At 32.3% G+C, this 19,951-nt stretch overlaps 1 long non-coding RNA gene across 1 annotated transcript; it reads left to right on the top strand.

Annotated features, from left to right (window-relative positions):
• Positions 1 to 684: 684 nt before the first annotated feature.
• On the top strand, positions 685 to 3,950 carry LOC132758047 (uncharacterized). The gene is made up of 2 exons (XR_009629527.1): positions 685 to 1,939; positions 1,981 to 3,950. It is a non-coding gene; the product is annotated as an uncharacterized LOC132758047 (long non-coding RNA).
• The last annotated feature ends 16,001 nt before the right edge of the window (positions 3,951 to 19,951 follow it).

The raw sequence follows: 19,951 nt of genomic DNA, 5'->3' as shown, positions 1-19,951 counted from the left end.
ATGATGTATAGGACAAGGGAATGGTATAAATGAATACCAATGATATGATGTATAGGACAAGGGAATGGTATGTATAAATACAAATGATATGATGTATAGGACAAGGGAATGGTATAAATAAATACCAGTTATATGATAAATAGGACAAGGGAATGGTATAAATAATTACCAATGATATGATGTATAGGACAAGGGAATGGTATAAATAAATACCAGTTATATGATGTATAGGACAAGGGAATGGTATAAATAAATACCAGTTATATGATGTAGAGGACAAGGGAATGGTATAAATAAATACCAGTGATATGATAAATAGTATAAGGGAATGGTATAAATAATTACCAATGATATGATATATAGGACAAGGGAATGGTATAAATAAATACCAGTTATATGATGTATAGGACAACAAGGGAATGGTATAAATAAATACCAGTTATATATGATGTATAGGACAAGGGAATGGTATGTATAAATACCAATGATATGATGTATAGGACAAGGGAATGGTATAAATAAAATACCAGTTAAATGATAAATAGGACAAGGGAATGGTATAAATAATTACCAATGATATGATGTATAGGACAAGGGAATGGTATAAATAAATACCAGTTATATGATGTATAGGACAAGGGAATGGTATGTATAAAATACCAATGATATGATGTATAGGGACAAGGAAATGGTATATATAAATACCAGTTATATCATATAAAGGACAAGGGAATGGTATAAATAAATACAAATGATATGATGTATAGGACAAGGGAATGGTATAAATAAATACCAGTTATATGATATATAGGACAAGGGAATGGTATAAATAAATACCAGTATATGATATATAGGACAAGGGAATGGTATAAATAAATACCAGTGATATGATGTATAGGACAAGGGAATGGTATAAATAAATACCAGTTATATGATGTATAGGACAAGGGAATGGTATAAATAAATACCAGTTATATGATATATAGGACAAGGGAATGGTATAAATAAATACCAGTGATATAATGTATAGGACAAGGGAATGGTATAAATAAATACCAGTTATATGATATATAGGACAAGGGAATGGTATAAATAAATACCAGTTATATGATATATAGGACAAGGAAATGTTAGATATTAATACCAGTAATTTTAGATATAGGACACGGGAATTGTTGATATTGCATGTGTGTTATCAGTTATATGATATACTGTGTATCAGATTATATGATAAAAATATAATTGTATATATTATGAATACTGTGAGATGATATCTAGGAAAAGTGACTTGTATATATAAATTTGTACATACACGTTTTAATTTAGATAAAGAACAAAAATTTGCTTGTTGGGCCTACCTTCAAAGAAGTGGGGGTATATTGCTTTGTATGTGTTGGTTGGTTGAACTGTCAATCAGTCAATACACCAAACTGTCTCTGATCATTAATTTAAAACCAATGGGACTGGGGACTTCAAATCTTGATATGAAGATTGATCATGGCCAGTTGATGAATTCAATTGTTTATGGGTGTCACTTGGTCAGTAGTAAAAATTACGGTTACCTGGTCACATGACTTATTAGCTGCGTAAGGGCATACATGTTTTTACAAACATCTTTTGTTATATTTTAGAGATTCCTTCTTTATTTTATATTGTAAAGATGAAAAAATTGAATTAAAAAGAAATTATAATTATGCCAAAACGATTAATGTGTACAATACTTTAGTATCAATTTGTATAGTTAAAGGGACTCCACTGAGGTTTTTTGACATGACAGGGTGGGAATGTAATTTTTGAGATATTTATACTATTTGATGAAGGTCTTTTTCAATAACGACTTTGGCGACTTAAAAATTGTTGGTTTTTGCATGAAAGCTGGTATCTCCTGAGGGGTGGATTTGACCTTAACATTACTTATTAGTAATTGGTCACTATCCAGGTATCATAACTATAGCATGAATCTGTATTATTACTATCCAGGTATCATAACTATAGCATGAATCTGTATTATTGCCCTTTTAAATGTTAGACAATTCTGCATTATCCAGTACTGTGTATAGTTGAGCAAGCTGTCCTGTTGATAGTACTGTAATTGTTCAAAATGAACAAAAATAAAAAGCATTTAAACTCTAATAACTCAAATTGGGCTAAATCTAGAGTTTGGTTTTCACATTTATTCCTAGTATATTTCTTTAGCACCAGTTATTAACCAGGTTTTCCGAAGGAAAAAACCTGGTTATTAGATTGAGGTATGTCGGCGGGCGGGCGGGCGTAAACAATTTCTTCTGTGCGCAACTCCTTCTACATTTCTCAACAGATTTTGACCAAACTTTCACAGAAGCTTTGACATCAAGTGCCCTGGCGCATATTGTCCGGGTTTTGCGATTGGATAATATTTGACCTAATTATGGCCCTTTGTTTTTTTTTCCTTATATAGAATATATAGTGAACAATTTCTTCTGTGCGCAACTCCTACTACATTTCTCAACGGATTTTGACCAAACTTTCACAGAAGCTTTGTCATCAAGTGCCCTGGGGCATATTGTCGGGGTTTTGCGATTAGATAATATTTGACCCAATTACGGCCCTTTGTTTTTTTTCCGTATAAAGAATATATAGTGAACAATTTCTTCTGTGCGCAACTCCTCCTACATTTCCCCATGGATTTTGACCAAACTTTCACAGAACCTTTGTCACCAAGTGTCCTGGGGCATATTTTCGGGGTTTTGCGATTGGATAATATTTGACCTAATTATTGCCCTTTGTTGTTTTTTGCCTTATATAGAATATATAGTGAACAATTTCTTCTGTGCTGAATTCCCTCTATAATTCTCAACGGATTTTGTTCAAACTTTCACAGAAGCTTTGTCATCAAGTGCACTGGCACATATTGTCAGGGTTTTGTGATTTGGTAATATTTGACCTAATTATAGCCCTTTGTTTTTTTCCTTATACAGAATATATAGTGAACAATTTCTATCGTGCGCAACTTCTCCTACATTTCTCAACGGATTTTGACCAAACTTTCACAGAAGCTTTGTTATCAAGTGCCCTCGCGCATATTGTCGGTGTTTTTTGCGATTGGATAATATTTGACCTAATTATGGCCCTTTGTTTTTTTTCATTATACAGAATTATCAATATATAGTGAACAAATTCTTCTGTGCTGAACTCGTCCTACATTTCTCAACGTATTTTGTTCAAAATTTCACAGAAGCTTTGTCATCAAGCGCCCTGGCACATATTGTCTGGGTTTTGTGATTGGATAATTTTTGACCTAATTATGGCCCTTTGTTTTTTTCCTTATACAGAATATATAGTGAACACTTCTTCAGTGGCAATTCCTCCTACATTATTCATGTTTTACATTGCACATAGTTACATTGTTTGTTGCTTGTATTTGTATTTCAAATACAACATATTTATCTACAATGGTGATTATTGAAAACCTGGTTTCATGGCATTGCCATGTTTCTTGTATATATATTTTCTGTTTTAAGTGACCAAATTGATCCTTGTTTGATTTTCAATTTTTAGACTTTTGGAGCTCATTGTGAACTATTTGCTTGTTTGTTTTACAATTGTATATAGATAAGTATAAACATGCATAACTGTAAATTTACATGTATTAGCATAGAGATTGTAACATAAAATGTGCTAAACAATGAATTTTTTAGCATATTGTTTGTAGGACTATCTATGTATTAAAAATGAGCGTAACCTGTTATTTGCTAATCAAAACAAATTAAACACATTTATGGGTGTTAATATGGTTTTGTTGTAAGTCCTTACATATCATTAAATATAAACATATACATGTATGTTAATTTTGTAAGCATGATAATATATTGAAATTAGAGATATTTCATATTATTGTCGTCGGATTTTACAATTGCGCAAGGTTAATTGTAAAGGGCTTACATAAATAAATTTAAATAGTTAAACTTGAACATTCTTATGTTATTTGTTTATTTTACTTATATTTCTATAGTTATTCAATTAACCGCGGAGTCCATAATGTGTAGTCTGATGTCCGTCAGTCCGTATTCGAGTCGCATAAAAGCTGAAAGACTAGAAATTGGTACCAGTAAATGAGTCTTGCATAGGCCTATTTATTTTAAGTGCTTTATTAATAAGCATTTGTTTGTGGTCGCATCCTGTCAGTATGTGTCTGATTATTAAGCATTATTCAAAGTAAGCATATTTAAATAATGCATATATGATACAGCATATGTCTATGTCTGTGGTGTGAATTATTATAATTGCATAAGCAAAATAACACAAGGCTGTTATAAAGCTGACTTTTATTACTCAAAAGTACATGAACAGATTGCATAGCGAAGCGGCCTTATATAAGAAAACATAAAACAGTTTACGGCAGTTATTAAAGAGCCATCTGCACGGGACGCAACAATAATCATATACCAGTTGTTGGCCGCACCATGGGGATATATATATATACATAACATTATATATGTATATTTATCCCCATGGTGCAGCCCAATTGTTGCAGCCAACAACTGGTATATGATTATTGTTGCGTCCCATGCGGATGGTTCTATATTATATATATACACACAACAATAAATATATATGGTCATTTAATGCACAAATCAGTGAAAATTCAATAATTTTACCATCAAGGTCATAAAAGAGCCAAGGTCAATTTGAGTTTGATAAACATGAAGGTAATCCAGTTACCTCTGGCGTGGGTTCGATCCCCGGGAGATGCTTTGGTAGTTTAGCGCGGAGGAAAGAATTCTAGTACTGGTGTTACTCTCCAGGAACGATGGTTAGGAAACTACCAGCCTATATGACTGAAATACTGTTGGAAAAAGGCGTAAAATGAAACAAACAAACATGAAGGTCTTGTCCTTAAGAATGTTCTGTTATAATATGAAGTCAATCCATAGAATAATAGCAAAGTTACAGCCAGTAACAGCCAAAAGAATGAAAATTTCAAAAATTTGACCTTTAAAGTCAAGGTCATTTATGAATGAAAGTCAAGGTCTGTCTGGTTATTTTAAAGGGCTATCCTTGAATATTATTATGTTCAAGTTTGAAGACAATCCATTCAAAAACAACGAAGTTACAGCCAATAATAGCAAGAACAAGCAAAATTTGGACATTTGATCTTGAAGGTCAAGGTCATTTATGGATGAAGGTCAAGGTTAGTGTGGTCTACTGAAAGGTCTTGTCCCAAGGGTTGTTGTGGCCATGTATGAAGACAATACACCAAGAACTACAAGTTATGATGCAGGTACAAGTTTGTGGATAGCAAAGGCAACAAGCTAATAAATTAAAATAGTTCTATTTATTTATTCGCTCTTTGATAAGTTAAAGGTCATTATTCAATTCATTTATAAGAACATTCTAGAAAAGGTTTGTTTTCTATGTATACATAAATAAGTAAATAGTTTTGGCAACGTACCTTGTTATTGTTTGATTTTTTTAACTGATTTTATACCTTGTTTGCTGTCATCATTTGTTACTTTTAATAAAACCGCACACAATGATTCTATGAGCAAATGCCAATAGATTAAAAGGTATCAATAGCAAATGGGGTAAAAACTCTCATACTTAAATTGGTTAATAAATAAAAAGCTTAACAAGGTGCATTGCCAAAAAGTTTCAAAGATATAAAAAGCAGATTGGACATTTATCCTCTATGGTGACATCTAACTTAAAGAAAATGACAAGATTAATGTGATTGTTTCTTGCTCCTATAGCGTATGCTTTCATTGATGTTAGCTGCTTGTCTCAGTTCTGCTGTCTGACTTCACTCAACATGATTTCCTAGTTCAAGTGATTGATGCAGAATGTCCGTTGTTGGGGTTGTAAATGTATGGTATGCATGCTTCGATGATAAAGGTTTGTTTTAATGTAAGAATGGAAATGCATATTAATTCTTTCTTGCATTTTAGTATTATAAGGTTTGTCGTTCAAATGCATTTTTGTGTCGCCTCTACGGAGTAGTGGCGTCATATAGGGATCACTTCTCCGTCGTCTGTCTGTCTGTCCGTCACAAAACTTGTCCGGACTACTCCTCATAAACTACTGGTGCAATTTCATCCAAACTTTACAGGAATGATCAGTACCAAGTCTAGTTGTGCATATTGTCAGCATTTTCCGGTTCAATGATTTTTGTCAGAGTTATGGCCCTTTAATAATTTTTATTTTTAAAGTTTGTCTGGACTACTTCTCTTATACCACTAATGCAATTTCAATGAAACTTTACAGGATTGATCTGTAGCTCAAGTCCTTGCGCATATTGCACAGGTTTTCCGGTTGATTGATTTTTGGCCGAGTCTGATGGCCCTTTGATAAAAAGGTGTTTTTTTCTGTGTTTGCCAGATACACAAAAGCTTGTCCGGACTACTCCTCATAAACTACAGGTGCAATTTCATCCAAACTTTACAGGAATGATCAGTACCAAGTCTAGTTGTGCATATTGTAAGCATTTACCGGATTAATGATTTTTGTCAGAGTTATGGCCCTTTAATAATTTTTATTTTTAAAGTTTGTCTGGACAACAAAGTTGTAAGGGGGTATACAGAATCAGCTTGTCCGTCCGGCCGTCCTTAGGTTTTTTCTTGTCCGCCCAGTAACTTAAGATTCCTTTGACCCACAGTCTTCATATTTGGGATGGAGGTTAGTCATGATTAGTAGATGACCCCTATTGATTTTGAGGTCACCAGGTCAAAGGTCAAGGTCACAGGGACCTTGACTTCAAAAAGCTTGTCCGCCCAATAACTTAAGATTCCTTTGACCGACAGTCTTCTTCATATTTGGCATGGAGGTTAATCATGATTAGTAGATGACCCCTATTGATTTTGAGGTCACCAGGTCAAAGGTCAAGATCACAGGGACCTTGACTTCAAAAAGCTTGTCCGCCCTATAACTTAAGATTCCTTTGACCTACAGTCTTCATATTTGGCATGGAGGTTAGTCATGATTAGTAGATGAACCCTATTGATTTTGAGGTCACCAGGTCTAAGGTCAAGGTCACAGGGGCCTTGACTTCAAAAAGCTTGTCCGCCCAATAACTTAAGATTCCTTTGACCCACAGTCTTCATATTTGGCATGGAGGTTAGTCATGATTAGTAGATGACCCCTATTGATTTTGAGGTCACCTGGTCAAAGGTCAAGGTCACAGGGGCCTTGACTTCAAAAAGCTTGTCCGCCCAATTACTTTAGATTCCTTTGACCCACAGTTTTCATATTTGGCATGGAGGTGAGTCATGATTAGTAGATGACCCCTATTGACTTTGAGGTCACCAGGTTAAAGGTCAAGGTCACAGGGGCCTTGATTATTAAAAGCTTGTCTGCCCAATAACTTAAGATTCCTTTGACCCACAGTTTTCATATTTGGCATGGAGGTTAGTCATGATTAGTAGATGACCCCTTTTGATTTTGAGGTCACTGGGTCAAAGGTCACATGGACTTTAACTTCAAAAAGTTTGTCTGCCCAATAACTTAAGATTCCTTTGACCCACAGTCTTCATATTTGGCATGGAGGTTAGTCATGATTAATAGGTGACCCCTATTGATTTTGAGGTCACTGGGTCAAAGGTCACAGGGACCTTGACAAAAAAAAGCTTTTCCCCTCAATTGCTTAAGAATGCCTGTCCGCAGTGTATTGTTTTTGACATTTTCACATTTGAAGCATGTAGAATACATAACTTAGCAGTGCACTGGCTTAGTAACCTCAGATTTGGCAGGGAGGTTGTCCTTGAGCTTTAAATGGCCACTGTTGATTCTGACAAAGTGGTATGCGGGAGTATTCACGCCATGATAGTGGCAGTTCTAGTTATTTTTAAAGTTTGTCCGGACTACGTACTTCTCTTATACCACTAATGCAATTTCAATGAAACTTTACAGGATTGATCTGTAGCTCAAGTCCTTGCGCATATTGCACGGGTTTTCCGGTTGAATGATTTTTGGCCGAGTTATGATAAAAAGGTGTTTTTTTCTGTGTGTTGCCAGATACACAAAAGCTTGTCCGGACTACTCCTCATAAATTACTGGTGCAATTTTATCAAAACTTTACAGGAATGATCAGTACCATGTCTAGTTGTGCACTGTCCGTCTGTCTGTCCATCTGTCACAAAACTTGCCCCAACATGAAATTGACCATCATGAGGCGACACATGTGATCACTGATCGCTCTTGTAGTCATGATAATATTGCAACGCATTTGAACTATACCTTTTCATTATTACAATATTGGCAAAAACAAAGTTCTAAATTAAAAATACTATTCGTATATCCGTTAAGAAAATCATTTCTTCTAGACAGATTAAGCCAAAGGTTTGGAAATTGCATATATACCGTATCATTTCCTGAAATATCTCATTTGTGAATACTAAAGATTTATTTTTTTACAGGAAAATTTAATTCAATTATAGTGTTACACGTCTTGACTAGTTTACATACAGTTTTTCTCTGAATACCATTTGCTTCTATTTACTTCACACAGTTCTGGACCGTATAATAATTCGCTTAATTAAAATCTAAATGTGTCTCGGGACGAAACCTACATTCAATTTTTTCTCTTGGGATATTCCGGAATTATACATAATTGATTTTAGCCTAGGTTCCAGTCTGTCGATTTTTTATGTGCTTCTATCAAAACCAGAGATGTTGTGTTATCTATGACGATCGAGTATGATGCGCGTATTTTATGAATAAGCAAAAAATATCAACGCTTGAATCCCAATAGTGGGAAATAATATCAATAGTATTGGCTTTTTACACATCCACAGAATCATTTTATCAGCATTCTAACTGGTAAAACTTGTTTCAGAATAAAATTAAATTACGAACATATACAGTTTAGTAAAGCTGAATTTACTTAAAATGATTTAGACAATCTTGTATTCATTATTTATAATTAAATAAACTTTTCAAAGAATAAGTTTACTTCAAAACTAATAAAATCTATTCTGTTTGCAAATTTCAACATAAAAAATATGAATACAAAACCAACATAAAAATTATGAATGCAAAACAGAAAAAAAATTAATATGAACTTTAATTGGCGTTTGATTCACATTTCAATACAGCAAATGGCAATATTAAATATTTACAATGTATTGTATATATACATAGATGAAATTGAAGTTAGTTTTGTTATGAAAGACAAAACAACATTGATAAATAATTTATATTTTAATATATAAAATCAATGAATATTATTTTACATATCACTTAACCAACAAAACTGAAACAAATTTAAATAAACACACATGCAAAAATTCAATGGTATAATAATGATTTTATTGCAGCAGATACAAGTGCTATGGTATGCAATAAACCACTGTATTTGTGTCATAATGAAACTGGCCTGCTTTTAACCTAGAAGAGTTCATCATATCTCTAACCGGAATAGAACTCTGTATCAGTTGTAAGTCTTGAAATATTACAAATATATTAAAATTATTTCCTATTTTTATGGCCAATTGAAATTGAGGAACATTTTGAAGGAATTTTCACACTTTTGTGCAATAACTGTTTATGTACGATTTAGGGAAATCACATTCTAGAATTGTGTGAATCAGTTATATAACAAGAGCCATCACCAGGCGGGGCAACGCTCGACTTTTTACTTTTTCTAAAAGCAAACAAGGTAATGTTTGAACAACTATTTTAGAACAGGGGCCACATGTGCTGTATATTTATTAGAAAGAGTTATTGTCCAAATTTTAGGCGTATGTTTTTGTTTGTTTAAATATTATTTTATAAATGCCTTAGGCTAAATATTTATTAAACGGTTTGTCATCTAAACAAAAGAAGCGTTGATATTTCGAAAGAAAATACTGACACTTTCTCTAAAAGGCAAAATTAAACAAGAAGAAGGATGCTACGAGTCACGTCATCGTTACTTTCGTTACATTTACACCTTTTCTCTAAAAAATTCAAATTTTTCAACAAATGAGAACAGAGGCCACATATGTTGTATAGTTATTAGTAAGGGTTATTGTCCAATACCTTGGCACAAAGTAAGACTGTGACTTGAGCGACGTAAGTATATTTGAAGTGTTGCCAATACATGTATATTTTTTATAGAGTTTTAAGTGATTTAGTATAAACCTTTACCATGACGTAAACTAATATTTTGTTTTTGAGCATTTTATTATCTTCATATATAGTTATATGTTATATCAGATCATGTATCTTACACTTACCAAGAACATCTTTACATATTTTTTGTCGTGGCTTGTTATCACTAAAGAAACTAAATACTGCATGTCTCAACAAACTTATCTATGGTATTACAGACCTTTCAGTTATGAACCAATTCACGTTAATCGCCAATTATAAAATCTACATGCGATGTTAGTTAACATTGCCAATATCACATTTACTTTTCCGTACACCAGCTCGATTGATATAATTCAACGCTCAAGTACCTTTAAGGGATTCAAGTGTAATAAAAGTCAAGTTTAAAAGTTTTTATCAGACAATATGACACCGGAAATGTAACCTCGAATCATGTATTTTAAATTTTACCGGTAATTTCAAATTGCTGATATTCTCAAACATTCAAATAGAAAATGATTTCATTTTGAGGGAGAAAATAAAGTAGAAATGACTGTTTATTTAAAATTGCACTGTGATTTTATTCAGGCGATGTATATACGGAATATCTAATGGATAAATAATGCAGAAGTAAATCAAAGTGCTGCAGCACTGAATGCGACGGACATGCAACCGGAGAGACATTAAGGCTTCTTTTAGAAAAAAAAACAAAACAAAAACAAAACACAAAATATATAACAGAGAAAATTTGTTCCATACAAGTTCGAGATTTGTAGAGCAATATATTTTGTGTCCCAAACTGATATAATTCAGATTTTCTACTTTCAAGCACTTAAATACAGAATGAAATTTATGCCTAAAAACTTAAGCGCTACAGTGTTTAGTTGTCCTTTTCAATTTCACACTAAATTTCATTTTCAACTTGTTTGCTTCTTACAATTGTATAGAATTTCTAAAAGTATTGCATGTAATCCGCTGGTATATTAATTACATGTATAATGTGTACTCCCTAATCGCCTGTCCAAAAATCAGAACAGGTGAAGCAGAATCTATTTTAGAATAGCGAAGATTAACTCATATCATGACCTAGAAAAATATGTAAACAAACCACAAGAATCGGAAGTAGAACTGATATTATAACTTCCTTACCATGAAAGACTACATGGCGGTAAAGTGTTGAAAAACTCTCTTCTTACATGCATTTTCAAAAATAGATATTTATACTAACCATTGTACTGTATCTAATATATTAATAACTGCTGAATATTCAGCTAAACCCGCGGTATGAGTCACGAAAATAGTTCTTCTTTTATTAATGCGCGAGTTATCCTAGAGTCACGAAAAACTTTTGATTTGTTAATAATAATGTTTTGTATAATGTAGAAATATTTATTTCCTACTAATAATGTCTTGGAACTCAGAGGTTATACCTTTATTGTAGTATAATTTGCTGTCCTACTTTTTCGACAGCGGTAAATCGTTTCAGCAGTAATTTGCATATTGCGCAATAATACTACGGGACTATAACGTTTTTATCAATAATATACGTTCATATTTTAACTTGGATAACTTAATTTGAAATTGAAAAGGCTAAATATGGAAGACATTAAGATATCCAGACAAAGTATGGGAGTTTTGAAGGATCAAATTCATGTACTATTTGTTGGGCTGTTAATCGGTTTAGGACACATTGCGCGATTGTAGCCAACGAAATCCCATGTGTAGATGACTTAACTCTGAACGCGCCTGAGGGCGCGTCCGTCGCAAAAATACACAACTTAAATGAATAGTGCATGAATTAATCGTTTGTGCAGGCAATTTTGGGAAGAAGAAAAAAGTTATTTCATCCAAACTTTTTATTCAGGTAACTCATTTTTTACTTAGAATTTGGGTAAAGTTACAGCATATAAGCCGCATGCCCTTTTGTGAAATTAAATCGTGAATTAGATTTATCGAAATCTACAGCAAGAGCTCAACGTATCAAAGAACACAAAGGGTATTGCTGGTGTTGATTTCATATGGATTCAGACACGGTTATTCGAATAAATGATTTTTAACAGTCTCTGTGTATATGCAATAGTTTAGTAATCTTAACGTGGATGTACCTTTTGCCTTTGTTTTAGACGAGTCTTTTGTGTCTTTAAATTTCTTTTGGATATTTTGAATATGCAGATGATAAAGCTTTGTATACATTATTTGGATACTTGTATCTATGTTGTCTCCATCAACTTCGCAAGGATAGCCTTCGAATCCAAAGGTAAGTAAGAATTAATGTCATTATTTATAATGCATGTTGCTGTATAAATTACATAGGTGTTAACCATACACGTTATAGGAAATTTAGTCACCACCTTCCCTTGACAGTCCAATCGGCAATTGTCGGATAAACGCTCCGATTTAATTACCATCAGTCTTAGAAAGAGTGGCTTTTCAAGTATTTTCAGCTCAAATGCATAAAAGTCAATAAATTGCACGGGAAGTGTCCATTCTTTCATTATAAAATTCTACTATGTCACCTAATCATCGCGCCCTTTCAATGATGATTCAAAGCATAATATGCATTGGTCCTGACATAACGTAAATTTATATTCATTTTGTGCGAAGAAAACGCCACAAAACGGACTCGAAACAGAAAGATTATACGAACTCTTAACGCGGGACGATGCTATATATTAAAAAAAAACCTTACTTAAACGTTTATTGAGATTTTGCATCAAAACAAGGAATTTGCGATAAGAACTTAATTTGAGTTCCACATATAAAGAAGATAAAGAGATCATTTTCAATGGCTGTTACGTCTTTTTTTTTAATTTAGGCGTCCTTATTGCAGAGTTGCATTCAATATGGGATCTGACATGTGATTTGAAAAGTTGTAAAAAGTTTTCTTTATTCATGTAGGTTAAAAATATTTAACTATAAGTCCTAGGTTCCTATTAGCCTTATCAATTTATCTATTTATCTGATTACTTAAGGTTACACTCAGGTATTTTAGTCTTTTATAAAAATGTCATATGTAACATTTTACCTAATGTGCAAAGTTTTGCTGTTTTAGCCTTTTTATTGAAAATAATTTGTCATTTCCTTGACTAGTTTTTAAATGTTGAATTTTGCTTTAGCGATGCTAGTTTGCGTGGACGGTAGCTTGCACTTACAAGTACATTCCATGAACAGACTCAATGAACCTGCAACATTTTCAATTTTTTCGTTTTGAGATTTCTTTAGGGATTCCGTGTTTCTCTATTTTAATAATGTTGTAGTATGGGTCTATTTATTAATATGTACACAGAGCGTGCACTTGTTGTATATAATTATCACAGACACGTGTTGCTAGTTCTATTGTTTAATGACCACTGATTGTTCAAGGTATATATGAGTGGCGGGAAAATAATGGACATGCGCATTACAGTACTAGATAAAAAAATGTGCAATATACAACAAATAATACTTGTTATTTCTGTAACTTACCAATAAAAAGTTATACTATTTGAGGCTGAAACAATAAACAATTGATGCTACAATTAAAATCATGCAGATTGATATAGTTAACCTGGGATGTACTATAACGTATCGTATGTTCCAGAGTTAACCCATTACCATTTATATACACGATTAACTTTTTACGCAATTTCACCCGATTTTAGTGAAAAAATACCCTTTTCAGGCCTTGAACACTTGTTTTCGTTTGAGAATGTTTTTTAAAATTAAGTAATCACATTTTTCGGCTCCGCCCCATCAAATAAATTTTGGACTTGTAAGAGGCTCAAAACATAAGCAAGATAATTAATCCAGGCTCGTTTTTATGAGTTGATTTCGGTAATGAAAAGTTGATTTAGGTAAAGTTACGGTATATCGTAACGTACCCAACAAAATCTATTTTTTAAATGCTTTTCTTTGGTAGGTGAAGGACAATATTTAGTGTTGTAAGGCCTTTATGAATCGCGCATGCGCTGTAGAATTGAAGAAAATTTCAGTATGACGGAGGTTTGTCTAGGATTTCTTTAAATTTGAAGAAATTGACGTAAGTATCCTCTAAATTTTGTGGCCGTTATGTTACATATTTTATACTGAATCGAAATGATAACTTCATGAAACAGAAATAATTAATTTGCCAACACAAATTACAAAAAAATAAACAATTAAAAACGAAAGTAGATCTAGATTTAGGAAAAACTGGGGGAATTCCCACATTAGACCGCGGGATCGGATACTTTCGTTTAGCTTAAAGTCTCGTCGCGCGCATGCGCGGAATCGGATATAGAGATGGCGGAACGCGCAGAGTGCAAAATGGACAGATTTTCACAAGAGACTTAGAGTATGTGGTGTTATTGCAGCTTTGTGAAAAATTATACACATATGAATGTATTGATACGGTATTATTTTGTGCCGCTAAAGTATTAATATATGAAAATATGCCGATAGAACGCTGCAACGCTTAGTTAAAAGTACCTAATTCAAAATTGACCTTTTCGAAAACCTAGCTAAACACCGTTTTCCGGTACGTTACCGTTTTAGCTCTGGGGAATTAAACCAAATGAAGTACATAACACAGTTACGAGATATGTCTATTTTGCTATCATTATTTAACCGTTTAAAGTGAAAAAAATTGATGTTTTTGAAAATTATCAATATTCGTTTAATATCTATTGCAAATTATTCAAAAAAAAACATTGTTTATAATGAAAATCAATAAAATTCAAACAGGCATAGTGGAATCTTCCATAATAAATAAGGTTATTTTCTGCGTAAACTTGTGTATTTACTTTATTTTTTGTATGGAATTATTCAAACAATGATATTTAATTATTTTCTTAGAAAGAAATAACTGTTTTATTTCAGTTAAATTTAAAAAAAGGCCGAAAACATTGAGTTCGCTATTACACTCCATTAGGTGAATTCCCCAGAGCTATGTACAGAAAGTACCGGAAAACGGCGTTTAGCTAGGTTTTCGAATTCGTGAATTGACCTTTTCGAAAACCTAGCTAAACACCGTTTTCCGGTACGTTACCGTTTTAGCTCTGGGGAATTACACCATATGAAGAACATAGCACAGTTACGAGATATGTCTATTTTTCTAACATTATTTAACCGTTTACTGGCTGGGGACCACCAAAACCGGACAACCACCAAATCCGGACGGCCCCAAAAATGCTTAATTTAGTATTTTCTTTGTTTAGTGGTTGTCAGTCACTTTTTTATCAACAATAAGTGTATGTTTCTTTTAAAATTCAGTAAATAAATTTACTTCAACATCCGTAAATTGTAATATTTTAATGTCTATTTCAAGAATGTTGACGTTGAAATTCGGGGGTCAAGAAAGCAATGCCTTACCTCATATACCAGCTATAATCATTTGCAGAGTGAATAATAGAATAATCAAAACTTCAGCATTTGTTGCTGACATATTGTATATCATGTTACAAATCAAAAATCAAAACACCCAACCTTTTATCTGAATTCAATCACATCATGTACATGTCATCTGTCCGGACACATGGTACTGTGTGTAGACAATATAGGTAATTTTGATACCCTCCTTGACGAGCCTCAGATATAAGTGTCAATACAATCAGAAATAAACAAACTAGTTTGTTAGTTAGGAGAAGAACCTAGCTGAACTGTGTCAAATTTTATGGTCTCTAGGTTAAAAATTATGAAATCTGCACGGAAAAATGATCCAAAAGTGTCCGGTTGATGGTCTCCGACCAGTAAGGTGAAAAAAATTATGTTTTTGAAAATTATCAATATTCGTTTAATATCTATTGCAAATTATTTTAAAAAAATAAATTGATTATAAATTATAATGAAAATCAATAAAATTCAAACAGGCGTAGTGGAATCTTCCATAATAAATAAGGTTATTTTCTGCGTAAACTTGTGTATTTACTTTATTTTTTGTATGGAATTATTCAAACAATGATATTTAATTATTTTCTTAGAAAGAAATAACTGTTTTATTTCAGTTAAATTTAAAAAAAGGCCGAAAACATTGAGTTCGCTATTACACTCCATTAGGTGAATTCCCCAGAGCTATGTACAGAAAGTACCGGAAAACGGCGTTTAGCTAGGTTTTCGAATTCGTGAATTGACCTTTTCGAAAACCTAGCTAAACACCGTTTTCCGGTACGTTACCGTTTTAGCTCTGGGGAATTACACCATATGAAGAACATAGCACAGTTACGAGATATGTCTATTTTTCTAACATTATTTAACCGTTTAAGGTGAAAAAAATTATGTTTTTGAAAATTATCAATATTCGTTTAATATCTATTGCAAATTATTTTAAAAAAATAAATTGTTTATAAATTATAATGAAAATCAATAAAATTCAAACAGGCGTAGTGAAATCTTCCATAATAAATAAGGTTATTTTCTGTGTAAACTTGTGTATTTACTTTATTTTTTGTATGGAATTATTCATACAATGATATTTAATTATTTTCTTATATAAAAATAACTGTTTTATTTCAGTTTTATTTTAAAAAAAAGGCCGAAAACATTGAGTTCGCTATTACACTCCATTAGGTGAATTCCCCAGAGCTATGTACAGAAAGTACCGGAAAACTGCGTTTAGCTAGGTTTTCGAATTCGTGAATGGAGATAAACTCGGCCGAAAATCAGTGTTTTGGGGACATATTTCATTTATTTGTTTACGTATTCTGATGAATCTTGCACCATAAAAAAACAAACAAAAAAAACACTGATTTTCGGGGCATATTTCATTTATTTGCTTACGTATTCTGATGAATCTTGCACCATGACCGCCTCCGTGGTCGAGGGGTTAGAGTCGATGATTTCTAATCCAGTGACCTTCTCTGGCGTGGGTTCGATCCCCGGGAGATGATTTGGTAGTTTAGCGTGGAGGAAGGTAGTCTAGTACTGGTGTTACTCTCCAGGAACGATGGTTAGGAAAGTACCCGCCTATATGACTGAAATACTGTTGGAAAAAGGCGTAAAAAATGAAACAAAACAAACAATTGCACCATAATAAACTTCAGCGCTTCGATTTTCCGGTATCACCATAAAAGTTATATTTAGAAACATAACGGGTAATTTTGAGAGGCCCTGGAAGAGGTACGTAAAAACGATATTTTTAACGCGCGAGTAGATAATTCCGGCTCTTTGTTTTTCTTCTTAAATGATTAAGTTAAAACGTAAAATAACATGTTTAGACATTTTATTATTTCTTTGCTGTTCATTTATGTCAAATAAAAAATATTTGTTACCAAAATTGTTGAGCATAATCATTACGTTAGTATATGAATATCTATGATAACACGATATTTATATGCAACGTACTATGTAACATATAAATCATTTTTACATAAAAACACATGCATTATCATTTATTAACGTATAATGAAATATGTAGTTAAAGAATAAATGATTCAAATTCATTTTTGCTTAGCTTTGCAGAGTGAAGAAGAAATTAATTTAGTGGTATTCAACCTACACAATAACATATAAAAGGAGCGTTTAACACCAGTCTTTCAATCCATTCCACTTAAAGATTACAATTGTGTAATATAAATAAGCCTTTTTTCTGAGTTAGCAAGACAAAAGTGAGTCTGAATTTCATCTACAAAATGTATACGTAAACGTCGTCTGCTTTACCGGTAGTCGGTCAATATATAAAAGTACCCCTGTGCGGGCCTCAAAATGAGCATCTGCTGCACATACGCACAACAATGGGATTGCCGTACTTTTTATAGGCATGTTTTGTAAACAAACCGGTAAAAGTCTGTGTTATTTTTTAAATATCTTACCAAACTTGACAAAATTTCCAGATATTGTCGAATTCCAGCGACAGTATATGATGGTGAGCTTGATAAGATTAAAAATTCCAATAACTCAATTTAACATGGTTTAATGGTGGCATTGCAAAAAAAATGTTTCTTGATTGCTTAAAAACTTTTAAAGAAATTCATGTTTGAAATTTGTATTTATTTCTGTGAATTATTTCCAAATGATTTGTATATTTTTATTTGATTACCTGTGTATTAGTATATATATATAGTAAATATTCTACTAATTAGTGTATTAAATATATTTTGAGATCATTCTAGACAAGCATTCATATATAGATTGACAGGAAGAAACTTTTATTGGCATACAGAACAGCTGGTTTATATTATTTTTTATTTTAAAACAGATTTTTTCATAGTTATCCTTCACAACTAACGTCAAATGATTTATTTGTCACATGTTTATTTTCATTATTTTTCAAAGAAAGGACTATACAAATTTAGTTGTATATTTTCAATTTCATTTATAAATGTTAATAAAAAAATAGATTTACATTGTATTTATATATATATCCTCTTCAGAATCATTTTCTTACCACACATACCATTGACTGTCTACTTCACTGCACCAACATTAAAAAACAGATTTACAAAAAATAATAATGATATAAATGATAAATGAAATTTAAATATTCTATGAATGTGACAAAATTGACAATCTCGGCAATATTTTGTACTAAAAAAATGAATAAATTTTCTTCAGGTGTTGAGCGAATTGTAAAGGCAGCAATACATTACCCGTAAAACAATTGTGCATTAATAAATTTTACTACATAACCCAATAATTCTTAAATATTGCATCTTTGACCATCTGTGAATAACTTACATCGGCTTTTTTAGCTCGACTATTCGAAGAATATGAGAGCTATTGTAGTCGCCCTGGCGTCAGCGTCCGCGTCGGCGTCTGCGTTAGTTAAAGTTTTTTGTAAAGTCAAATATCTCAATTATTGCTTGAGATATTCAATTGAAACTTACACTACTTATTTATAGTAACAAGGTACATCAGATTGACAAGTTGGATAACTCTGCCTACAATATTGACATAATTATGCCCCTTTGGAACTTAGAAATTTTGGTTAAAGTTTTTTTGTAAAGTCAAATATCTCAATTATTGCTTGAGATATTCAATTTAAATTTAAAATACTTTTTTATAGTAACAATGTACATCAGTTTGCAAAATTGCATAACTCTGCCTGCAATATTTGCAGAATTATTTGCCCCTTTGAAACTTAGAAATTTTGGTTAAAGGTTAAAGGTCTTCAAAGATATTTACTTGAAACTTTAAACATGCACTTAGGGTCATAATTGGAGGGTCATAATTGTATGTCACTGACCAAGTTCCATAACTCTATCTTGCAATAAGGCTGATTCATATCCCCCTTTCTACTTAGTCTCTTGGTTAATGTTTACATGCAAGTTTTACATATCTCAATAACTATTAAAGATATTTATTTAAAACTTCACATATGCATTTAGGGTCATAATTGTAGGTCACTGACAAAGATCCATAATTCTATCTTGCATTTATGCTGATTTTTCTCCCCTTTTTCAACTTAGAAATTCATGGTAAAGTTTTGCTTGTAAGCTGTTATCTCAATAACTACTGAAGGGTTTGTGCCTTTTTTGGGACAATTTTATGCATTCATAATAATAAAGCAGTGATTTACTTGATAAAACATCTCAATAACAAGCCTTTGTACCTTTTCTGTCAAATTTATGTACATGTATTCATAGGTAATTAGTATTATTATACTCAATAAAACACCCTTGTGACATTACCTTCCAAATAGTCAAGCAAACACTGTATAATTAGACTCTCTCTAAGGCCTATAACATGAATTTATAAAAAAAAATTAGCCCTTTTGTGAACTTAAAAAATTCAACATTATCAAGGCTCTTTTACTATCAAGCACTTAGAATAGTCGAGCGTGCTGTCCTACTGACAGCTCTTGTTTTATTTTGAAATTGAATTTATTATGTTACCGTAATAATAAATATCAAATACCTGCTTTTATATATAAAATGTAAATTTACCGTGGATGTCGTCAAGTTAATTTTTTAATCTTCGTTGCGGACAGAAAAACTGTACCTATAAAAAATAAATTAGA

The sequence above is a fragment of the Ruditapes philippinarum genome, unplaced genomic scaffold (genome assembly GCF_026571515.1).
Source record: "Ruditapes philippinarum isolate M1 unplaced genomic scaffold, ASM2657151v2 ctg2309_1_1_1_1, whole genome shotgun sequence".
Taxonomy (NCBI): Eukaryota; Metazoa; Mollusca; class Bivalvia; order Venerida; family Veneridae; genus Ruditapes; species Ruditapes philippinarum.
The sequence above is the reverse complement of the archived record's forward strand: the minus strand, read 5'-3'. Positions and strand labels throughout refer to the sequence as shown.